Consider the following 7604-nt stretch of genomic DNA (forward strand, 5'->3'; position numbering starts at 1 on the left):
TGCAGTTCCTGGATTGTATGGCAAGTACATGTTTAGTTTTGTAAGGACTGCCATATGCTTTTATAGAGTGTCTACACTATTTATATTCGTACCAGAAGTGAATGAGAGATCCAGTTTCTCTACATCCTTGTCAGCATTTGTTGTTGTCATTATTTTTCATTTTAGCCATCCTGATGGGAGTACAGTGATATATCATTGTGGTTTTAAATTGCGTTTCCCTAATGCCAAACAGTCCATCCTAAAGGAGATCAGTCCTGGGTGTTCATTGGTAAGACTGATTTTGAAGCTGAAACTCCAATACTTTGGCCACCTGGTGTGAAGAGCTGACTCATTTGAAAAGACCCTGATGCTGGGAAAGATTGAGGGCAGGAGGAGACGGGGACAACAGAGGATGAGATGGGTTGGATGGCATCACTGACTCAATGGACATGGGTTTGGGTGGATTCCAGGAGTTGGTGTTAGACAGGGAGGCCCTGCGTGCTGTGGTTCATGGGGATGCAAAGAGTCAGACATGACTGAGCAACTGAACTGAACTGAACTGAATGCCTAATGATAGCTACCATCTTTTCATGTGTATATTTAACATCTGTATATCCTTTTCAGTGAAATGTTTCTTCATATATCTTGGCATCTTCTAATTGAATAGTTTCTTACAGACAAATTTTAAGAGTTCTTTATTTAGGTACTGATCCTTTGTTGCATATGTGCTTTGCAAATATTTTCCCCCAGATTGCATCCTCTTCCCCTAAGTGTTTATAGAACAAACATCTTTAATTTTGATGAGGTCCAATTAATCAGTTTTTCCTCTTACAGATTGATTGTGTTTTGACAATAAGTCTAAGAATGCTTTGTTTCAGTTCAGTCACTCAGTCCTGTCCAACTCTTTGAGACCCCATGGACTGCAGCACACCAGGCCTCCCGTCCATCACCAACTCCTGGAGTTTACTCAAACTCATGCCCATCGAGTCGGTCATTTCATCCAACCATCTCACCCTATGTTGTCTCCTTCTCCTTGCACCTTCAATCTTTCCCAGCATCAGGGTCTTTTCAAATGAGTCAGCTCTTTGCATCAGGTGGCCAAAGGATTGGAGTTTCAGCTTCAACATCAGTCCTTCCAATGAATATTCAGGACTGATTTCCTTTAGGATGGACTGGTTGGATCTCCTTGCAGTCCACGGGACTCTCAAGTCTTCTCCAACACCACAGTTCAAAAGCATGAATTCTTTGGCACTCAGCTTTCTTTAGAGTCCAACTCTCACATCCATACATGACTACTGGAAAAACCATAGTTTTTTTTTTTTTCATTTATTTTCATTAGTTGGAGGCTAATTACTTTACAATATTGTAGTGGTTTTTGTCATACATTGACATGAATCAGCCATGGATTTACATGTATTCCCCATCCTGATCCCCCCTCCCACCTCCCTCCCCATCCCATCCCTCTGGGTCTTCCCAGTGCGCCAGGCCTGAGCACTTGTCTCATGCATCCAGCCTGGGCTGGTGATCTGTTTCACCCTAGATAATATACATGTTTCGATGCTGTTCTCTCGAAACATTCCATCCTCGCCTTCTCCCACAGAGTCCAAAAGTCTGTTCTGTACATCTGTGTCTCTTTTTCTGTTTTGCATATAGGGTTATCATTACCATCTTTCTAAATTCCATATATATGCATTAGTATACTGTATTGGTCTTTATCTTTCTGGCTTACTTCACTCTGTATAATGGGCTCCAGTTTCATCCATCTCATTAGAACTGATTCAAATGAATTCTTTTTAATGGCTGAGTAATATTCCATGGTATATATGTACCACAGCTTCCTTATCCATTCGTCTGCTGATGGGCATCTAGGTTGCTTCCATGTCCTGGCTATTATAAATAGTGCTGCGATGAACATTGGGGTGCACGTGTCTCTTTCAGATCTGGTTTCCTCAGTGTGTATGCCCTGAAGTGGAATTGCTGGGTCATAGTTTTGACTAGATGGACCTTTGTTGGCAAAGTAATGTCTCTGCTTTTTAATATGCTGTCTAGGTTCATCATAACTTTTCTTCCAAGGAACAAGTGTCTTTTAATTTCATGTCTGTAGTCACCATCTGCAGTAATTTTGGAGCCATTAAAAATTAAGTCTGTCACTGTTTCCACTGTTTCCCCATCTATTTGCCATGAAGTGATGGGACCGGATGCCATGATCTTAGTTTTCTGAATGTTGAGTTTTAAGCCAACTTTTTCACTCTCCTCCTTCACTTTCATCAAGAGGCTCTTTAGTTCTTCTTCGCTTTCTGCCACAAGGGTGGTGTCATCTGCATATCTGAGGTTATTGATATTTCTCCCAGCAATCTTGATTCCAGCTTGTGCTTCATCCAGCCCAGCGTTTCTCATGAAGTACTCTGCATATAAGTTATGCTTTGTTTAGCCCTAGATCAATTTTCCCCTATATTTTATAATATTATAGTTTTAAATTTTACATTTAAATCTGTAATTCATTGAGTTAATTTTTATATAAGGCATGAGATTTAGATTAAGGTTAACTTTTTGCCTGTGGATGTCCAGTTGCTCCAGCATCATTTTGAAAATAACTGTCTTTCCTCCATTGAACTGCCTTTACACCTTGGTCAAACATCAGTTGGGTATTGTATGGGTCTGTTTCTAGTTTGTCTCTTTCCTTATATCAATTTCTATGTCTATCCCTCTATCAACAGCATCCAGTTTTTATTGTTATAGACATATAGTAGGATTAATATCAAATAGAGTGATTCTCCCACTTTATTCTTCCTTTTCAAGATTGTTCTAACTATTCTGGGTCCCATTCCTTCCTGTATAAATTTTAGAATAAGCTCATCTATGTCTACAAAAAACCTTTCTCAGATTTGGCTAGGAATTGCATTAAACCTATAGATCAGTTTAGCAAGAATTCAGCTTTCATGTGTCTTGTCTTCCAGTCCATGAATACAATATGTTTCTCCATTTCTGTAGGTCTTTCTCAATTTCGCATATCAATGCTTTTTATATTTCAGCATATAGATCTTGTACACATTTTGTTAGATTCATACCTACATATTTTATTTTCTTTGGAGCAATTGTAAATGTTATTGTGGTTTCAATTTTGATTTCCAGTGTTCACTGCTAGTATATATAAATGCAATTGATTGTTGTGTGCTAATCTTGTATAAAGTGTGCTGTAGAATACATATTTTCTTTTTTCCCAGCTTTATTGCAATTTAATTGACCTAGTTAATTAATTGTGTAAGTCTAAGATGTACAACATAATGATTGGACATATGTGTATATTGTGAAATGATTGTCACAATAATGTTAGTTAACATGTTTATCACCTCACATCACCTCACATAATTACATATTTTTGGTCTATGGAGTTGATGATGGACAGGGAGGCCTGGCGTGCTGTGATTCATGAGGTCGCAAAGAGTCAGACATGACTGAGTGACTGAACTGAATTGAACTGAAGAACATTTTAAACATGTTAAACATGTTAAACATCACCTCACATCACCTCACATAATTACATTTTTTTGGTCTATGGTGAGAACATTTTTAAGATCTACACTTTTAGCAACTTTTAAGTATATAATGGGGTTATATTATATATTTAATTATATGCTAACTGTAGTCACCATGCTGTGCCTTAGAGTCTCAGAACTTATTTATTTTATCTTAGAACTTACTTATTATCTAGAACAAACTAGAAGCTTGTACCCTGAGACCAACATCTCCCCATTTCCCTCATCCCGCAGCTCTTAGCAATCACCATTTTACTGTTTCAAAGTTTGGCTTTTAAAAAAATTTATTTTGCTGCACCATGTCTTAGTTGTGGCACTGGAGATCTTCATTGCCTCATGTATGATCTTTGTTGTAGCATGGGGGATCTAGTTCCCTGACCAGGGATCGAACCTGGGCCCCCTGCATTGGGAGTCAAGAGTCTTAGCCACTGGACCACCAGGGAAGTCCCAAAGTTTGGCTTTTTTTCCCTTAAAGATACCACATATAAATGAGATCATACAGTATATGTCTTTTTCTGTCTGATTTATCTCACTTTGTGTAATGCCTTCAAAGTCCATCCATGTTGTCAAAAGTGAAAGAAGTGAGTTAAAAATGGAAGCATTACAGAATGATTAATATTGATTAATGTTCTGAGAATATAGATATTAGCATTTTAAATCCTTCTTGTCCTATCTGAACCTGGAAATCTGGTTATTTGATTTTCAAAAACTAGCAGGGCATATAGAGGTTAAGGAGAAGTATGTTATGGCATGGGGCTTCCCAGGTGGCACAGTGAAGAATCAGACTGCTGATGCAGGAGACACAAGAGACGCAGGTTTGATCCCTGGGTTGGGAAGATGCCTTGGAGAAGGAACTGGCAACCCACTCCAGCATTCTTGCCTGGAAAATTTCATAGACAGAGGAGCCTGACAGGCTATAATCCAAGGGATCACAAAGAGTTGGACACGGCCGAGTGACTGAGCACAGCACACAGCAAATTATGGCATATGTTTACTTCTTTATACAGAAAATCAGACCAACCTAAAGTTTGTAATAATCAAATACTTGATTCAGTATCTAGAAGTTGACCTTTGAGGACCCTTTAGCTGCATTTAATATGACCCCATTTATCACTTGTGTGTATTCATGTTTGTTACTGAATTTTTGTCTTTGTTATATTTTCTTCTTGCTAGTCATTTCTAAAAAGTGCTAGAACACAGAATTGGCTGTCAAAAGTGTGGTTCACCTACACACATTTCCATCTTTCTTTCTTTAAGGTTCATGTAGAACTTTACCCTCACCTCCTACTATGAGAACCATCTGATTTGCTTTGTTGTTCAGTCACTAAATTGTGTCCAACTCTTTGTGACCTCATGGACTGTAGCATGCCAAGCTTCCCTGTCCTTCACTATCTCCTGGAATTTGCTCAAACTCATGTCCATTGAGTTGATAATGCTATCTAACCATCTCATCCTCTGCTGTCCCCTTCTCCTTTTGCCTTCAATCTTTCCCAGCATCAGGGTCTTTTCCAATGAGTTGGCTCTTCACAACAGGTGGCCAAAGGATGGGAGCTTCAGTATCAGTCCTTCCAATGAATATTCAGGGTTGATTTCCTTTAGGATTGACTGGTTTGATCTCCTTGCAGTCCAAGGGACTCTCAATGATCTCCTTGCAGTCCAGTGGACTCTCAAGAGTCTTCTTGAGCACAATTCAAAAGCATCAGTTATTCAGCACTCAGCCTTCTTTATGGTCCAACTTTCACATCCGTACATGACTACTGGGAAAACCATAGCTTGCTTTGGTCATTGAAATCTTAGGAGAAGTGATGTGTGGGAATAAAGAGTTAGTGCATGATTTGTCCCAGTCTCTTCCCACTATCACAGGAATCATGAATGCATATTTTGAAATGAAGCCTGAGTTTCAGAGTGACTAAGATGAGCAAAGATCACAGCAGAATTATTTTGGAAATCAAAAGTGTGTGATAAGTGGAACTTTGTGCAGCACAGCTTCTGAGATTTGGAGGTTGCTTCTATTTGCAGCGTAATCTGCCCAATTCTGACTGATACCACCAGCAAAAACAATTCTGTTTCCTTGCATTTTGTGAAAACCAGAGAAAGTAAACAGAGCAGCTTATAGAATCTTGGAAACAGAGTTAATAGAAGTCATTATTTTTTGGTTCTGTGTGTTCTTTTTAACTAAGCTATCATTTTCCATTTATGCCTTTCAGTTATTGTATCAAACAAAAATAACCAAGGGAATTTTTTGATTTGTGCTTTGTGTTATATCTGAATAGCATTTTATAGAAATTATTTTCCTTTTAAATGACTTTAAGAGAATTGTGGGAGAATTTTACATCATTCTCTTCCCAAAGAAGCACATCTCCAAATTTATCATAAAACCACTCAAAAAGCAAGATTTAGTTTCTAGGAAATTTCAGGAACATATGTATTTTAAAGATTGAGGTTAAACTCATCACACCGTGCAGGATTATAGTAAATATGTAAAAGATGGAAGGGATTGTATTCCTTGATTCAAAATTATAGCATGCCCACAATTACCATGAGTGAGTCAAATGGGTAGAACATAAAATACATTCACTTCTGGTTGAGGATTCTCCACGTAGTTTAACTACATTTTCAAGCAGTCTCACAAAGGTATGTAAACTTTGTTCACTAGGGACGTCACAAAAACAAACTGAAGATCTAATGTGTCCAAGTGTTATACTGTGTATAGAAAAATGCAATCTGGTGGAATAGAAATTGCCTCCCTAGTAGCTTTATTGCTATAAAGCATTAATCATTTTAAATTGTCTTTGCTTAAATAGCTTACGATAGGATCTCAAGGTACCCACAGTTCTTTAGAACTGCCATGAACTTCTCACAGTATTTGTGTTTATTCCAAAGCTAGGGAGCAGAAAGTCAAGTCGCTCAGTCATGTCCAACTCTTTGAGACCCCATGGACTGTAGCCTATGAGGTTCCTCCATCCATGGAATTTTCCAAGCAAGAATAGAGTGATCCACTATTATTCTTCAGTAGAACCCACAGAAGTGACTATTTCATTGTCTTGCATGTTCTGCGTGTTAAATCATTTCTGTCATGTCCAACTCTTTGTGACGCTGTGGACTGTAGCCCACCAGGGTCCTCTGTCCATGGAATTCTCCAGGCAAGAATACTGGAGTGGGTTGCCATCCCCTTCTCCAGGAGATCTTTGCATGGTTTTAGAATCAAGCATTTCTGAGTTTGAGTCCCAACAAGTCATATAACTTTTCTGAGTCTGTTTCCTTTTATGTAAAAAGAGGATGATAATATTGCTGCTTTGGTGGTTCAGTGGCCTAATGTATGAGGAAGGCCTGGCATAATGCCTTACATAATGCCCGTTAGTTCTTTCCATCCCCACTTTTCCTCCCTGCCCCCATTCCTTAGGCCAAATGTGAGAGCTATTCCACACTAAGTAAAGTCCTTTATTAGCTACTTAAGACTTAGTTCCCTGTCTGTAGAAGGGAGTGGGGATAAAAGCAGGAAGAATATACCAATTAGTCCAATTTCCCACTTTCTTCTTATAGGCAGGGAGTGAGTTGGGGAGTAGGACGCCAACACGCCTTCAAGTGGAATAGTCAAGAGACATGTCAAAATGGAAGTCACTCTGTCTTCACACACAGGTGCATCAGCACTGTGTATCATCCTGGTGCTGGGAGAACATCATAAAATATTAGATGCAGATTTGGGCCTAACATCCTTTTCTCTGGCTTCATGGCACATGGACTAGAAAACAAGACACAAGCCAGAGTAGAATCATGAGAAGCCACCTGGATATCCTCACATCCGAATTCCCTGTTCTTCCAGTTCACAAGGAAAGAAAGTTTGTTTCTCATTAGGAAATGATGCTGACAGCTCAGCATCAGTTATAACCCAGGGAATAAGAGCAGGAAACAGAGGATCTAGAGAGCAAAGATGGCAAAATGCTGACCCAAAGGCTGACGAGAGCCTGCACACACGTTTTGCTTGGACTGAACAGGGATTTTTTTTTTTTAATTTGAATTGGTTCCAAACAATTTTTAGTGTTTATTATTAGGATATTTCACATAAAACCTTGATCTCAACTTCCTCTT

The 7604-nt window shown here is 38.9% G+C and overlaps 1 non-coding gene across 1 annotated transcript; it reads right to left on the bottom strand.

Annotated features, from left to right (window-relative positions):
- Window positions 1–3885: 3885 nt before the first annotated feature.
- On the bottom strand, window positions 3886–3958 carry TRNAG-CCC. The gene has a single exon. It is a non-coding gene; the product is annotated as a tRNA-Gly (tRNA).
- Window positions 3959–7604: the final 3646 nt, after the last annotated feature.

The sequence above is a fragment of the Cervus elaphus genome, chromosome X (genome assembly GCF_910594005.1).
Source record: "Cervus elaphus chromosome X, mCerEla1.1, whole genome shotgun sequence".
Lineage (NCBI taxonomy): Eukaryota > Metazoa > Chordata > Mammalia > Artiodactyla > Cervidae > Cervus > Cervus elaphus.